This window comes from Lactuca virosa, chromosome 8 (assembly GCF_052849685.1).
Source record: "Lactuca virosa cultivar CGN04683 chromosome 8, Lactuca_virosa_CGN04683_v6, whole genome shotgun sequence".
In the NCBI taxonomy this organism is placed as follows: Eukaryota; Viridiplantae; Streptophyta; class Magnoliopsida; order Asterales; family Asteraceae; genus Lactuca; species Lactuca virosa.
The window spans coordinates 336,436,574-336,453,723 of record NC_136433.1 but is presented as its reverse complement, the minus strand read 5'-3'; positions in this window follow the sequence as shown (position 1 = coordinate 336,453,723).

Sequence of the window (17,150 nt, the reverse complement as noted above, 5' to 3'; positions counted from 1 at the left end):
ATCTCTAAGATGTGATCACACATAGACCTTGCTTGCCATTAGGGCTTGAGTGACCTTGAACTTGTGGGTTAGGGAGAATAATTGGAGGAGGTGGAGGAAGTAAAGTTCCAAGAGATTTGGGAAGATCATAGATGTCTGAACTCGACATCTTTTGGGAGATATTCAAGATAGTTGATCTAAAGTCCTTAATATAACACCCAATATGAAATATTAAGGCTAGGATCCAACAACCTATTTATAACTGGAAGAGGGATGCCGTAATCCGAGTTATAAAATAGTTGAAGGTAGGTAAATGACGATTTACCAATTTCCACCATGAAAAACGAAATAATGTAATTAGGTTTTTAATTAAATTTGAAACACCTAGATCTTTTGAGATTCATTGAACTTTTCAATGGCATGTTTCAATCTCGAGTGTGCCCTTCAGGTTTTGTGACTGGGATGCCGAGGATCACAAAACAAGGTGTGAAGTAACCATGCAAATATACTTGGTACCCTTAATATTTACCCCTCAATCGATGTGTCGGTTAACCACACGAGCTCCACCGATACTATGATAAATATTAAGTTACCCTTTGCCTACTTTGTTAAATCCAGGTTAGTGTGCCGGTTAACCACAGACGCTCCACTAACGGTTTAAACAAAGTGCAAAGTGTAATTTATGGATTAGCACCTTATTCACATTTTCCTAAGTAACTAAGATTGGGGATTTATAAGTGTTTAGTTACTTAGTGTGTATCATTAATACTTTTAATGAAGGGAGAATTATAGTCCTTGTCCTACCCGTTCGGCTAACGACCCTCCACCAGTCAAGGAAGCGGTGGGTGAGAGTGGACACCCATTAAACTGCCATTTTATAGGCAGTAACCTTATACCCCCCTTATAGACCGGCTTCGTGAATGAGGCCTACTAACGGTAAGACTGACTTGCTCTTATACATATATTTATTATTAACTTATAATACTATAAAGTATAAGGGTTGAATTTTAACTTTTAAAATTCTAAGGGCTGACTTGGAATTAAAGTATTCATGGGGAAAACTTTACAAATTCCAAAACTTGATGGCAAGTTTTGAAAATATTCAAAACTAATTAATTCCATAACTTATGTGTTTAAAGTAGTTTTAATTAAAAAAAAAACTCTTCAAGTTCCATAACTTGAGGACAAGTTATGGAAGACTTTAAACTAATAAAAGAATGTAACTTTTCTTTATTTTTGTAACTTATGGAACTAATTAAGGTTACACATTTTATCATTTAATGAAGTGACTCTTGAACCTCCATAACTTGAGGACAAGTTATGGAGTCATAAAACCATTTAATGAGGACAAGACTCTTCATTTTTTGTAACCATTGCCAACTTTTTATGAGTTTTATGAAACTTAAATGTGACTTTTCATATAACTTGAGGACAAGTTACAAAAACACACTTTAGAATCAACTCTTAGATTAAAATGGATTGAAAACACATAATCAATTAACTTTTCTATTAATCTAATAAACTCATATGAACAAAGATAATTCACATCAATTTTTTTTTCCAAGTAATTAGCATAACTTTTAAACTAATACAAAACATGAATCTATTGACAATTATCTTTGAAATTGGATTAGCATGAACATTACCACATCAAAAACAAGTTTATAAGTCCAAAAACATCTAAGGGTAATGTTCCTAGTCCATTTCTAGCCAAAACAGTCGAATATTTTTCAGCTAATTTTGCAAGTATAACAAGAAAACAAGCCTTGGCTCTGACACCACTGATGGGTTTTGAGCATTCTAACACTCCTAAGTGTACATGCAACCCTAAATACCTTGGATCTATGTTTTCTCTATTATACATGCAATTATGAACTTTCAAGGTATTACCCTATCTAGCATACAATACTTGATACTTGGGTAATCAAATGGATAGAATACATACCTTTATTTGATGTAGCTTGTCTCCATGAAGCTTGAGTGCCTAGTGCCCCAAGTGTGACACCTCAAATGGTTCACACAACACCAAATGCACATGGAATGACTTGAGAGAAATGGAACACTCCTTGAAATCGTCTAGCCCTCATATTCACACATTAGTGCACGATTTCTTGAGCCATGGGATTCTTTTATATGGTGGCTATTAGGGTTACACCATGTAACTCATAAATTTACCCATTCCTTATGCTCCATGGATTTTAACCTCCATGGAGTATCCATGGGTCACCCCATGGACTTAGTCCAACATAAAGAATCTTGGATCACAAGCCCACATATATAAGAATGAATGATTTACACAATCAACCCATATATTTAATTAGTCTCCTTTTGATCACTTAATTAATTCCAAATTAATTCTTGATCAATACTAATTAAATAACCTTATTAATATATTAGAACTTATAATATATTAACCAATCTTAAGTGTTATTTCTCTCATTATAGTCTATCCAAATGCATGATGCCATGCAACCCAAATGGACCATGCCGGGTCGGGTCAAGTCTTACCAATTATAGTTATGGACTTAGACATTAATCCAACACCAAGTGCCATGAGCTCCCCCATGGTCTTTCATACAAGTATACCATATATACACTTAGCATACCTCCTAGCATAGAACCAACTAACATGCCACATAACACTACATCAACTAGTGTACCACATATCATAAAATGGGTCGGCCTTGGTGCCTTCGACCCATTGGTATCGTAAGGAGACTCGCCTCACACTGCCGAATCTCGCATATAAAACTCTAGCTGCCGGTTGAGAGATTCCCGAAATGTCAACATCAAAACAACGCCCAATTAATAATTGGGTTCCAATACATAACCATAAGTCAATGCTTGGGGTAAAAAGACTATTTTACCCTTAACCTAACTTGGTGCAAAACCAAAGTCCAAACACAAACTCTGAAAGCCCAAAAGCCCAATAATCAACCAAGGCCCAACATATGGCCCAAATTTCCGAATTGGGCCCAAAACTCTACATGGACTTAACTTATGGCCCAACCATTTATCCTAATCCAAAAGTTTGGCATTCCGATGGCCTAATATCTCATAATCATCAATGCCCAATTATGGTCCACCTATGGCCCAATTTTCCAAATTGGGCCCAAGCCTTTCCAATGGGCCATATCCTAAAGCCCAATAGTTTTCTTAGTCCACAAACTTGTTCCCATTTGGACCACGAAGGCCCACAACAACCCAGTCCAAGAAATGGCCCAACAAGAAACCAAACTCAATTAGGATTTTCACATAAAATGACGATTAGGGTTAAGTGTTCCTACTTAACCCATTAAGGACTTAATCCATTAAGGATTTAATCCATTAAGGACTTAATCCATACAATGTGGTCGGGCATAATTCAACATTCCAAATCCAATGGTCCGAACGCGGGTCCCGACAAATCCAAAACTCACATTCCAAATCCAATGGTCTAAACTCTAATTAGGGTTTCCAACCCAATCGTGTGTCAATTAGTCAAATGGTTAGGTTTTTAGGTCAATTAGGGCTTCCTTAGGTCAATTAGGGTTTCATTAGGTTAAGCACCACCCACTGCCACCTCGAGCGGTAGTGGTCGATGGCGGCACACCGGGGCAGCCACCACCTCACGGCTAAAACGCACACAACAGCCTCCCTCGGGGTGGCGGATGTTGACCGGAGCAGTGGGAGATGAACCGCGTTAGCGGCGGCGGACGTGGCTACGGTGAAGCACCGAGGATCTGAGAAGAAGCGTCATCACGAACGACCACAGCAGCAGCAGAAAAGGGACCTCGGCCCTTGGTCCTCGCCGTTGTCGTCAACGAGAGTGACAAAGCGTCGGTTGACAGCTCGCATCAGTGGCAAGGCTTCGGTTGCTAACGGTAGTCGACTGGCATCCCTAAGTTGATCTGAAGAATGAGAGAGACGAGTGGTGGCGGCTGGAGTGTTTCGTATGGCAGCTGACTAACCTAGGGTTAGGGTTTGGAGAAGGTGACGTGTTTTGTGACATCCCCATTTTCACAGCCATAAAAGACCGATTTTGTTTATGCTTTATAAAAATCAGAGTAACTATTTTAATAAAAATGTTGTGGAATTTGTTCCCAGAAAAACATGATAAATGTGTTATCAAAGCATTTCCGAAGAAATGTATTTTTATTCATTTTAAAACCTTGGGATGTCATCGTCAATACAGGAACATAAGCATAAACAGAACTTACTTTCATTTACACTAGTGATCTACATCTCTTTTATTCTCTCAGTGTAAAGTAGCTTCGTATCGACACCTGTGATACAAATAAGCTGGAGTGGGTCAGGTTGGGAAACCTGGTGAGTACATAGGGTTTTCAACCCACAATAATATAACTATATTATATTTAATCATCGAGCAATTAACCTAATTACCCATCCCCATTATCTTCCTTATTCTTAACGATCTACCCTAAGAATCAGCTATTCCTCGTTCATTAATTCCTAAGGATCATCCTAAGGAATCGGCACGAAGTCCATCGTTGCCATAGTTTACACAACGGGCACTAAGTCTGCATAGTCGCCAGGGTTTATACAACAGACACTAAGTCCGCATAGTCACCAGGGTTTAGGCACTAAGTCTGCATAGTCGCCAGGGTTTATACAACAGGCACTAAGTCCGCATAGTCACCAGGGTTTAGGAATTAAGTCTGCATAGTCGTCAGGGTTTATACAACATGCACAAATTCCGCATAGTCGCCAGGGTTTTGGCACCAAGTCTGCATGATCGCCAAGGTTTAGGCACCAAGTCTATATGATCGCCAGGGTTTAGAGTACACCGGGTGAACGCATCGTTCACAACACCTACAGGTTGCAAGTCTGCTAGTGTTCCACTCGACTGTCTAGAATAGTCAGTGGTTGTCATCCATACTCTGCTAGCTGACGGGGACATCATTTGGGAAAAAGGCTTCTCACATCCTCCACCTCTCACCCTTACCTCATGGTCTATATCCCCTCTCAACTCATCATCCAACTCATATTTCATCTACCCATGTTTTACCCAACATATTATGTAGATATAGAATACATATACAGTTTAAATCATTTAAAACATGTATAAAATCGTTCATCCATCATAGATAGCAAGTATATAGATAATATGCATACATAGCATGTAATTTATATAAAATACTTCATATCTATGTGTAAGATGAAAGTAACTATGCACTCACTTGTTAAAGTGATGATTCCAAACTCGGGCAGCGCTTCACTTTTAACGATTCTATTTTCCTTCGACGAAACCTAGCATTATTATCGCTAAAGTTTAGTCTAATATTCACCGAGACTAATTAATAGTCTAGCTATTATTACTATTATATAAGAGTTAAACAATATTGTTCACCCACTATATACACATAGATGCCAGACATGGAACACCGGAGGGCAGGATCATTTTGGCATATAGCACTTCTGAATCCAACAACCCAAGCGGCCCTCCAAACCAGATTCCCCGTTCCGCGAGTGGTTAAACAGATATTATAACGACACTTATATAACCCATAATAATAGCGCAAATAATTATTATATGGTCCTAATAACATTACTATATTTAAATAAAAGCCATATTAAATATAGTATAGGCGTAGCTCACTTACAGCGGGTTTTTATTAAAAACCGGGCTTCGCTGGAGCAGTGTTTCCGAGCCGAAAGCTTTTCTTCTCGGAGCCGTTGGGCGCTCCGTGGCTTCCTTCTCGTGCTAGGGAGGTTCCCTAGACTTGGGAGGGGTTTACGGAGGCTAGAGAGAAGTTAGAGAGAGAAAGAAAGGCTTATGGTGTGAAGAAAATATGAAGAGTTCACCCTTTATTTATAGGGATTTTATAGTAAAGTAGCCCCTAAGTTTCGTCCGAATCTTCCGCGTACGAGCTCCGTTTTGTACGTTCTTTATATCCACACGTTGGTATTTACGAGTACTACAACTTTCATTTAGACCTTGTTGGTTAATTCTCCTTCTATCTCAGATTTACAAAAACTGTATCGTATTTATCGCGCACGAAGAGTAGCGACTAAGCTTCCTCCATATCTTTCGCATACGAGCTCCGTTTCCGACGTTATTTATATCCATGTGTTTGTATTTACGAGTACTACAACTTTTATTTAGACCCCGTTGGCTAATTCTCATTCTATCTCGGATTTACAAAACCGTATCGAATTCGCCGCCCTCGAAAAGTAGAGACTAAGTTTCGTCCATAACTTTCGCATAAGAGCTCCGTTTTTGACGTTATTTATATCCACGCGTAGGTAAAAATAAAATCTACAACTTTCCTTTTTACTCCGTCGGCTAATTCTCGACCGATCTTAAATTTAACAGTAGGAGGTGATTACATTGTAAAATGTCCGCGTAAAATTCATAACTTTTACATACGGACTCCGTTTTCGTCTGTCATTTTGTCGTTGAGTTCCTATTAATGAGATCTTCAATTCTCATTTTGGTCGCCTTGGCCAAAAACCGCTCGATTTAAAATTCGAATTCCGGGTTATGCACTGCTATGCCAAATCTTAGAAAAATGCATAACTTCCTCATACGAAGTCAGATTTGGGTGTTCTTTTTTTTGTATGTTCTTGGTTTAACGTATACTAAAAATTTTGTTTAGATCACTAAGGCTAAAAATTCCTACACCGTAAATTCACTATTTACGTCTTCCGGTGCCGTGCCGGTTTTGCCGTAAAACGTTGACGGGCCATAACTTCTTTGTCATAACTCGGATTTCGGCGTTCTTTATATGTACAGAACCCTTGTAACATATACTTAAACTTGGTTAATATTAATCCTTCTAAATAATCTTCCATAAAAAACTCATTTTTGATGCTCATCGTCTCTAAATTGACTAGCCCAGATCTGCGGGCGTTACAATTATCTCCCCATTAGGATGATTACGTCCCGGAATCATCAACGAAACAGGGCAGTATAATGACTCCATACGTTATCTCTGCATCCTAGGTAATAATCGTAACTTCTTTGTTCCTTCAAATGAGTATCTAACTCTGGGACTCCTTGACTGCAGGCGGCGCTCGATCTCGCTGCCGCTCTCTGTCTCATGTTAGACCTTTAATCATGACCTTTTATTCAGACTCCCGATCCTTATTGGAGACTCCTTCTTCTTCTTAACAAACTTAATATAAGTTCTCTAATTACTACAATGGACCGATGTGTCATCTTCTAATGACCTATCATCGTATGTTGCAACGTTTAGACTCAGGTCTCTTAGAGTCTTCCAGAACAGACTATACTTTCCTTCATGTTTTAATCTCATCTTAAAAGGTAGCATTTCTAGATACAATTAACCGTCGCGATAACTCTATTGATCGCTTTGATTAATTATTCCGGCTTAAGTCAGGTGCTTCATCGAACTTGGTTCTCTGAACCACTTAACATACTCATCGGAGTCGAACTCAATTTGATATGACCACTAGGGTCGGAATAACAATCATCTTCTTAGTCATTACCGAAACAATGGTAATGACATACATGAACAAAACGGAATCAACTACTAGCTTCTTGGTAACCTTGTGACTTTCCCTGATCCAATTGTGAGTCCTGTGCTTCCGATATTATAGGCCTCTACTACCATTCACACCTACTCATACTCGTCCCAAGTATTGTCTCGCAGTTCTCCAAGTCATTATCACAAAAACAATTTTAACACATACAAATGTGTCCAAACAATCATATAATTTTCCCTAGACTCTACTAGGACTTCTTCCATGCGTATCTTCAATCATCAATTCTGCTTCAACTCGGTTGGTGATGGAAATGTCAGACGATGGGATAACTTCATGGATAATCTTTCTTTCTGCTAATCGAAAGTGTGCTTCTCCCGTACTAGACGTATTATTTATTAAACTAATTCTAAAGGCATGATATCACTCTTACAATATCTTCCGATAGGTACCATTCAATATCGTAAGCCTTCTCATTTCCTCCATTTACTCAATTCACTACGAGTCTTCATCATGATGTTCTACACACCAAAGCACTCGTTTGGTGTATCGAGACGAGAATATAGATAGAGGAAGTTTTAGACGTGTATTCCTCCTAATTACTTCGAAAAATTGCATGCCAGTTCTAATATCATAATTAAACGTTTAGAAATCTGAACACACAAAGTTTCCAAATCCGGTCGGTAACAGACCATAAATCCGATCAAACGATAACATCATAGAGCATCACAAATAATTTAGCACATAAAAGCAATTTAGGCATCTTCCCTAAATGAGCTAGTGCTCGTGTCTATTCAGGTGCACTTCCTAAAATATATTAGACCCACTCCTCACGATCATCGCTTAACATTCTAAGTTTAAGTCTAGAAATAAATCCATATTCCTAGTTCACTTAAACTAATGCTCTGATACCAACTGTGACATCCCCATTTTCACGGACAGAAAAGATAGATTTTGTTTATGCTTTATAAAAATCAGAGTAACTCTTTTAATAAAAATGTTGCGGAATTTGTTCCCAGAAAAACATGATAAATGTGTTATTAAAGCATTTCCGAAGAAATGTATTTTTATTCATTTTAAAACCTTGGGCTGTCATCGTCAATACAGGAACATAAACATAAACAGAACTTAATTTCATTTACACTAGTGATCTACATCTCTTTTATTCTCTCAGTGTAAAGTAGCTTCGTATCGACACCTATGATACAAATAAGCCGGAGTGGGTCATGTGGGGAAACATGGTGAGTACATAGGGTTTTCAACCCACAATAATATAACTATATTATATTTAATCATCAAACAACTAACCCAATTACCCATCCCCATTATCTTCCTTATTCTTAAGGATCTACCCTAAGAATCAGCTATTCCTCGTTCATTCATTCCTAAGGATCATCTTAAGGAATCGGCACGAAGTCCATCATTGCCATAGTTTACACAACGGGCACTAAGTCTGCATAGTCTCCAGGGTTTATACAACAGGCACTAAGTCCGCATAGCCGCCAGGGTTTAGGCACTAGGTCTGCATAGTCGCCAGGGTTTATACAACAGGCACTAAGTCCGCATAGTCGTCAGGGTTTAGGCACTAAGTCTGCATAGTCGCCAGGGTTTATACAACAAGCACAAATTCCACATAGTCGCCAGGGTTTTGGCACCAAGTCTGCATGATCACCAAGGTTTAGGCACCAAGTCTGCATTATCGTCGGGGTTTAGAGTACACCGGGTGAACACATCGTTCACAACACCTATAGGTTGCGAGCCTGCTATTGTTCCACTGGACTGTCTAGAATAGTCTGTGGTTGTCATCCATACTCTGCTAGATGATGGGGACATCATTTGGGAAAAAGGCTTCTCACATCCTCCACCTCTCACCCTTACCTCATGGTCTATATCACCTCTCAACTCATCATCCAACTCATATTTCATCTACCCATATTTTACCCAACATATTATGTAGATATAAAATACATATACAGTTTAAATCATTTAAAACATATATAAAATCGTTCATCCATCATAAATAGCAAGTATACAGATAATATGCACACATAGCACGTAATTTATATAAAATACTTCATATCTATGTGTAAGATGAAAGCAACTATGCACTCACTTGTTAAAGTGATGTTTCCAAACTCGGGCAGCGCTTCGCTTTTAACGATTCTATTTTCCTTCGACGAAACCTAACATTATTATCGCTAAAGTTTAGTCTAATATTCACCGAGACTAATTAATATTCTAGCTATTATTACTATTATATAGCGTTAAACAATACTCTTCACCCACTATGTACAGACAGATGCTAGACATGGAACACCGGAGGGCAGGATCATTTTGGCATATAACACTTCTGAATCCAACAATCCAAGCGGTCCTCCAAACCAGATTCCCCGTACCGCGAGTGGTTAAAAAGATATTATAACGACACTTATATAACCCATAATAATAGCCCAAATAATTATTATAAGGTCCTAATAACATTAATATATTTAAATAAAAGTTATATTAAATATAGTATAGGCGTAACTCACTTACAACGGGTTTTAATTAAAAACTGGGCTTTTCTTCTCGGAGCCGTCGGGCGCTCCATGGCTTCCTTCTCGTGCTAGGGAGGTTCCCTAGACTTGGGAGGGGTTTAGGGAGGCTAGAGAGAAGTTAGAGAGAGAAAGAAAGGCTTATGGTGTGAAGAAAATATGAAGAGTTCACCCTTTATTTATAGGGATTTTATAGTAAAGTAGCCCCTAAGTTTCGTCCGTATCTTCCGCGTACGAGCTCCGTTTTCAACGTTCTTTATATCCACACGTTGGTATTTACGAGTACTACAACTTTCATTTAGAACCCGTCGGCTAATTCTCCTTCTATCTCATATTTACAAAAACTGTATCGTATTTATCGCGCACGAAGAGTAGCGACTAAGCTTCGTCCATATCTTTCGCATATGAGCTCCGTTTCCGACGTTATTTATATCCATGCGTTGGTATTTACGAGTACTACAACTTTCATTTAGACCCCGTTGGCAAATTCTCATTCTATCTCGGATTTACAAAACTGTATCGAATTCGCCGCGCTCGAAAAGTAGAGACTAAGCTTCGTTCATAACTTTCGCATAAGAGCTCCGTTTTTGACGTTATTTTGTCCACGCGTAGGTAAAAATAAAATCTATAACTTTCCTTTTTACTCCGTCGGCTAATTCTCGACCGATCTTAAATTTAAAACTAGGAGGTGATTACACTGTTAAGTGTCCGCGTAAAATTCATAACTTTTACATACGGACTCCGTTTTCGTCTGTCTTGTTGCCGTTGAGTTCCTATTAATGAGATCTTCAATTCTCATTTAGGTCGCGTTGGCCAAAAACCGCTCGATTTAAAATTCGAATTCCGGGTTATGCACTGCTATGCCAAATCTTAGAAAAATTCATAACTTCCTCATACGAAGTCAGATTTGGGCGTTCTTTTTTTTTTTTGTGTGTGTTCTTGGTTTAACGTATACTACAAATTTTGTTTAGATCACTAAGGCTAAAAATTCCTATACCGTAAATTCACTATTTACGTCTCCCGGTGTCATGTCGGTTTTGCGGTAAAACTTCGACGGGCCATAACTTCGTCGTTATAACTCGGATTTCGGCGTTCTTTATATGTACGGAACCCTTGTAACATATACTACAACTTGGTTAATATTAATCATTCTAAATAATCTTCCATCAAAAAATCATTTTTGATGCTCATCATCTCTAAATTGACTAGCCCGGATCTGCGGGCGTTACATGTTTATACCCGATCACATGAAGTCTTTATCCATAATTCGCTTTTAGCCCCTCCCTCCAAATTCTTTTTCAACTTCAATCCATTATTTACCAAATAACCCCCATCCTTAATAATTCATTACAATTCTAGTCCTAGAAGTTACCATTAAACCCTCAACATTCCAAAAACCTTTCAATCTAAGTCCAATAACTACCAAACGCACCCTGACTCCTGAAATCATTTTCAAATTAAATTCATAATTTACCAAACAACCCTCAAAATTCAAAATTCTTTACAAATTAATCAGGAAATTACATTTTAACCCCCGAAAGTCCAAATTATATCATTTGGCTCCCCGAAACCAACACCTCCTCGCTAAACATTATGGATTTTAGGGCTCCTATAAAATAATATAAAACATAAATTTACATCTTGAGGCTTTTTAGAGCTAATATTTATTTAATTTCAAACGGAATATTATCGTAGATCTTTTCAGATATCGTAGATCTTTTCAAATATGGAATATAACTTAATATTAGATCTTTTCAAATATCAATATAATATAACTTAAATATTAGTTTAAGTAGATCAACATTTAAATTACAATATCAAATAAACTTAAAAAAAAATTAAAATGTATTTGTTTAAATAGTTTAAATATAAAATTTAAATCGACATATCAAATTAACAAAAAATACAAACAAATATTTTATAATAATTAAATTTTTTCCAAATAAATATTATTTGAATCAATTAAAACTAAAATAGCTAAAAATAAAATAATTTTATAAATTACATTAGGCTATCATACAAACTATGATTATTATTTTATTAATGATATATTTTATTTGCACTATATGCATTTTAAACCTTTAAACTATTCAAATTCACATAAGCATATATAATATATTAATTATTAATTTTCAAATTCACATAAGCATATATAATATATTAATTATTAATTTTAATATGTTACTAATGAGAAAAATTATTATAGATCTTTTGAATTATCAATATAATATACTTAAAATTTTTAATTTATAATCTTCAAAACTAAATCACAATATCAAATAAACAAAAATATATTTAAAAAGTAATTTTTTTAAAATTGTTTAAACATCTTTAAATGTTTGAAGTATAAAAACATAACGAAAAAATTAACTAAAAGATGTCTAAAAATATTTTTACGGTAGTTAATTGTTTTTGAAATAAGTTACCTTACAAACAATAAAATAACTAAAAATAAGTTACCTTACAAACAATGTGTTTGGTTGATATTTTAAATAATAATAATAAATTAAACTAAAAAAATAAACTGAGTAATTTCTAAATTAAATAGTTATAATATTAAACGCAACAATAAATCAAACACCATATTTAACTTAATTCACACGTCAGCTACAACTAGCAACCATTAAATGATACAATTTGAATTATGGATGACAATCGTGTCAGGTTTAGGTTGGCGGGTCAGAGTGCATCAACTTATATATAACCTATATAATTATTCATATCGCGGATTGATGGGTTGGAAACATCAATCCGAACATGGCCAGTCTAACTCGTTTTTATTATATGAGTTCGTGGCTCAAATTCAGGTTCACTCCTTACCGAATTGACCCATTGACCCAAATATTATTTGTGTAATAGTGAGTACTAGTTTGATTTAGGATATACAACACATATAACCTAATAGTTATAATCGAATAAATTAAATTTAATATATTATATTGTGAAACATCAAATGATGTACCACCTCCGGGGGAGCTCGCTATAAAACGGTAATACCCTCTAAAAAAAATTATACGGGTTGACGGGTTGACACATGAACCCAAATACTAACCCGAAAGCAGACCTGTTTATTTAGCAAGTTGACGAGTTAACGCCTTAACGGGTCAAAAATCTTCAACTCAAACACGTTTATTTCATGTCGTGTCAACAATTGTCACCCCTAATTTTAATAGACGCTATAATATAATTTAAAATATTTATATTTTATACATCAAATTGCTGTAAAAATTAATTTTTCATATTTAATATCAAAAACATAATTATTTTTAATATATATATTTGTTAAATTTAATTATATAATTCTATTATATACAAGATATATATTCATCTATTAGAGCGTCTGCACCGATTCTTTCAAACCAACTTGCAAAGCCACCTATTCAATGTTTGAAAGCCACATAGGAGGGACTTCCTTTGTTGCAAAGGCATTGCATGGAGACCAATACTTTAATCAATTCACCATATTATTTTACTTCCACGTATTCCTATTGCATTTTATCTCCTTACAATTCTTTTAATTTCAAATGGCTTTATAATTAATTAATTGTCAATGATTAATTATTCATCTATAATAATTATGACGTTTTGACTAGTGAACTTGAAATTGAAATTCTTAAAGTTAAAAAAAGAGTGTAAAATTATATATATATATATATATATATATATATATATATATATATATATATATATATATGATTGTTTACGTGTACCACTTTAAAAATCTGTTAGTATTGTATGATGTAAAAATAATAATTATACAACCTAATGTGACACTAGGCTTCTCGAATTGAGCTCGGCATGCCGATGGCTCAGCCCGGTGTTCGCCGAGTGTATCGTCGAACCCATTTCGTCCATCCATACAAAAACTGATTTTACATAATTAAAATTGTTAGGTATTTAGTGTTGTGTCTTTTGGGCCTTTTTACTTGGTCTTTTGTATCCGGGTTGGGCTTATCCACCCGTGATTAATGATTAAGGTTTTACTATTTAAGGTGCATGCATGCATCGTGTATTGGTTAATCGTGTCATTGTAAACCCTACACACCTCTACAGTAGCAGTTCTTTATCGAGCTTTTCTGAGGCTGTGATTTATAATCATTCGACACATTCTTGATTCATATTCTATTTTTGATTGCTTTTACTTGTTTGAATCTAATCGATCGTTAGAGTTTTCAACTCATCAATTGGTATCAGAGCAGGAGACTGTGTAATTTATACGCATCTCTTCTATTGAAAGAATTTTTAGGGTTTCCGCTATTATTGGATCTGGTGTAGCCGTCATCACTGCTATTGATGCTGATCTTTGATCTTGATATTACCCAAAAACCATTTAGTTTACACATTTGATTCATACAAGTTTTATCGATCTCTAAACATGACAGACGATTCTCACGTTAACTCAATAAATCTTTCAAGCAGTATTGGATCTACAACCAGAATTCCCACTCTTTTTCCCAATGATTATGAAGTGTGGGCGTTGCATTTTGAAGACTACGTCCTTGGGCTTGAATACAATGGCTATTTTATTTGGGAAGCCATTACTGTCCAGACGTTTACTCATACAGGAACAAGAAGAGAAACTAAAAGTCAAGCAGACTATAATTAGCTCCTTCTTTATGTTAAAGACATATCACAATATGAGAGGGATAGGCTAACAAGAAACGTTAAAGCAATGAGAATCATCAGGTTTGCTTTACCACCAGACACTTTTCGTTTGGTTAGTTCATATGACACATCAAAAGCCATTTGGGATAGGCCTAAGGAACTGTACTCAACTAATGTTGAGCTTGAGAATTCTACTAAGACATTATTGCTTTCTGAATTTGGAGCGTTTGTACAGAAGCCTGAAGAGAGTCTGGACCAAACGTTCAATTAATATAATCATCTTCTCAGTAGGATGATGAAGCACAAGATTGGACGTGAACTAATCGAGCAAAAAGTCACCTTCCTGAACGGGCTGAGATCTAAGGAGGAATTTGCTTTGATGGTATCTAATCCAAAGAGATTCGCAAAGAAGAACTTCGGTTGTAACAAGAACCGAAACTGGCAGGGCAGTTATAGCTCTGAAAAGGTAAAGGAGGAGAGTGTGAATAACTCTCGGAAAGAAGAAGCGAAGAAGGATAAAAAGCTTATGGGGGATTCTAGCGATGATTGTAATTACTGTCCTGGCAAAAACCATCTGGCTAAGGAGTACATGCTGAGAAGATTGAACGAAAAGAAGGAGGGAGAGGATGATGAAGCTTATTATCTCCAAAAGTTGGAGGATATCAAAAGAAGAAGAACGTTGATAAATCCATGTCTGCTTTGATTGTGCAGGAAAACGAAGCTGAAGATGAGTTTGGCAGAGTCGACGTCTGGTCGACTGACTCTGAAGATGAAGAGGTTCCCAAACCTACTCATGGAAGGAGCTTTATAGCGAATGATGAAGTTTCGCAGCTCCATGGAAAGTGTTCGATGGTTTCAAGTGAAGTGTCAGAGATGAGAGGCTATGCAACTGATGGTGGATGTGGCGTCGATATCTGTTTCGCTGCGAAACCAGTTCATGAGAAAATAAGCCAGTGCGAGCAGGTGATCAACAAGGTAAACTCCATTCTCGAGTCTTTGAGTATACCTTGTTGGATTAGTGTCTAAGTCCATAACTATAATTGGTATATACTTGACCCGACCCGGCATGGTCCATTTGGGTTGCATGGCATCATGCATTTGGATAGACTAAAATGAGAGAAATAACACTTAAGGTTTATTAATATATTATAAGTTCTAATATATTAATAAGATTATTTAATTAGTATTAATCAAGAATTAATCTAGAATTAATTAAGTGATCAAAAGAAGACTAATTAAATATATGAGTTGATTGTGTAAATCATCCATACTTATATAGTAGGCTAATGCTCCATGGATTATCAAGTTGGGCTAAAACCCATAGGATGCTCCATGGTGTATTTGAACCCATGGATCCAAGGAAATGGAAAGCCATGACAATTAGGGTTTACCCTAATTGTGACAAAGTATATAAGCATCTTATTCTTGTAAAAATCGGCCACCATGTATGCATGAAGAGGGCTAGGCGATTTCATGAAGTGTTCTTTTCTCTCTCAAGTTATTCCAAGTGTTCATGATATTGTGTGAACCATTTGAGGTGTCACACTTGGGGCACTAGGCTCTTGAGCTCCATGGAATCAAGCACCAAACAAGAGGTATGTAATTCTACTAGAATTTACATTATGTGTACTTTATATTATGCTAGTTAGAACAATACCTTGGGAAATTGATATTTGCATGTACAATAGGGAAAACATAGATCCAAGGTATTTAGGGTTGCATGTACACCTTAGGAGTCTTAGAATGCTCAAAACCCAACAGTGGTATCAGAGCCTAGGCTTGTTTTCACTTATACTTGATGCAAATTGGCTGAAAATCGAATTTTGGTGCTGTCTGCACAACAGACTCGCCGAGTCCATGAAGGGACTCGACAAGTCCAAGTGTAAGCTCATCCAACTCGCCGTGTTGGTTCATGCAATCGACGAGTTGGACCCCCAAACAGCATATCTTCGAGTTTTGGTGCTGGAATTGGTCTAGAATCATTACCTTTGATTGTTTTGGACTTATAAAACCTGTTTTTAATGTGGTAATGATTGTGTTAAACCATTTTAAATGCTATAATCGAAGTTTCAAGTTTATATATGTTTATGTAATTCTTGAAAAATGTTGATTATGAATGTTCATTCTTATGAGTTTTGGTAGATCATAGGAATTATGTGCAAATTGTTTGTTAGTATAATTCTTAATCTCAATGAAATTGTATGGAGTCCATAACTTGTCCTCAAATTATGGATTACCAAGAGTTTTATGTTTCCTTGATTTATGAGTTATTTTAGATTAATGGAAAAAAAAATTATGTGTTAGTTGTTTTCAATCCATATTGATCTAAAAGAAGTTAATAAAATATGTTTTTGTAACTTGTCCTCAAGTTATATGAAAAGTCATATTTATGAATCTTAAAAATCATAAAAGTGCCATAGGTTACATAAAAATGAAGAGTCTTTTTCATTTAATTATTTTATGATTCCATAACTTGTCTTCAAGTTATGGATGTTTAAGAGTCACTTCTTTAAAAGTGTTATTAAAGAATAAGAGGTTACATAAAAATGAAGAGTCTTCATTTTAATGAACCATTAAACTCATAAG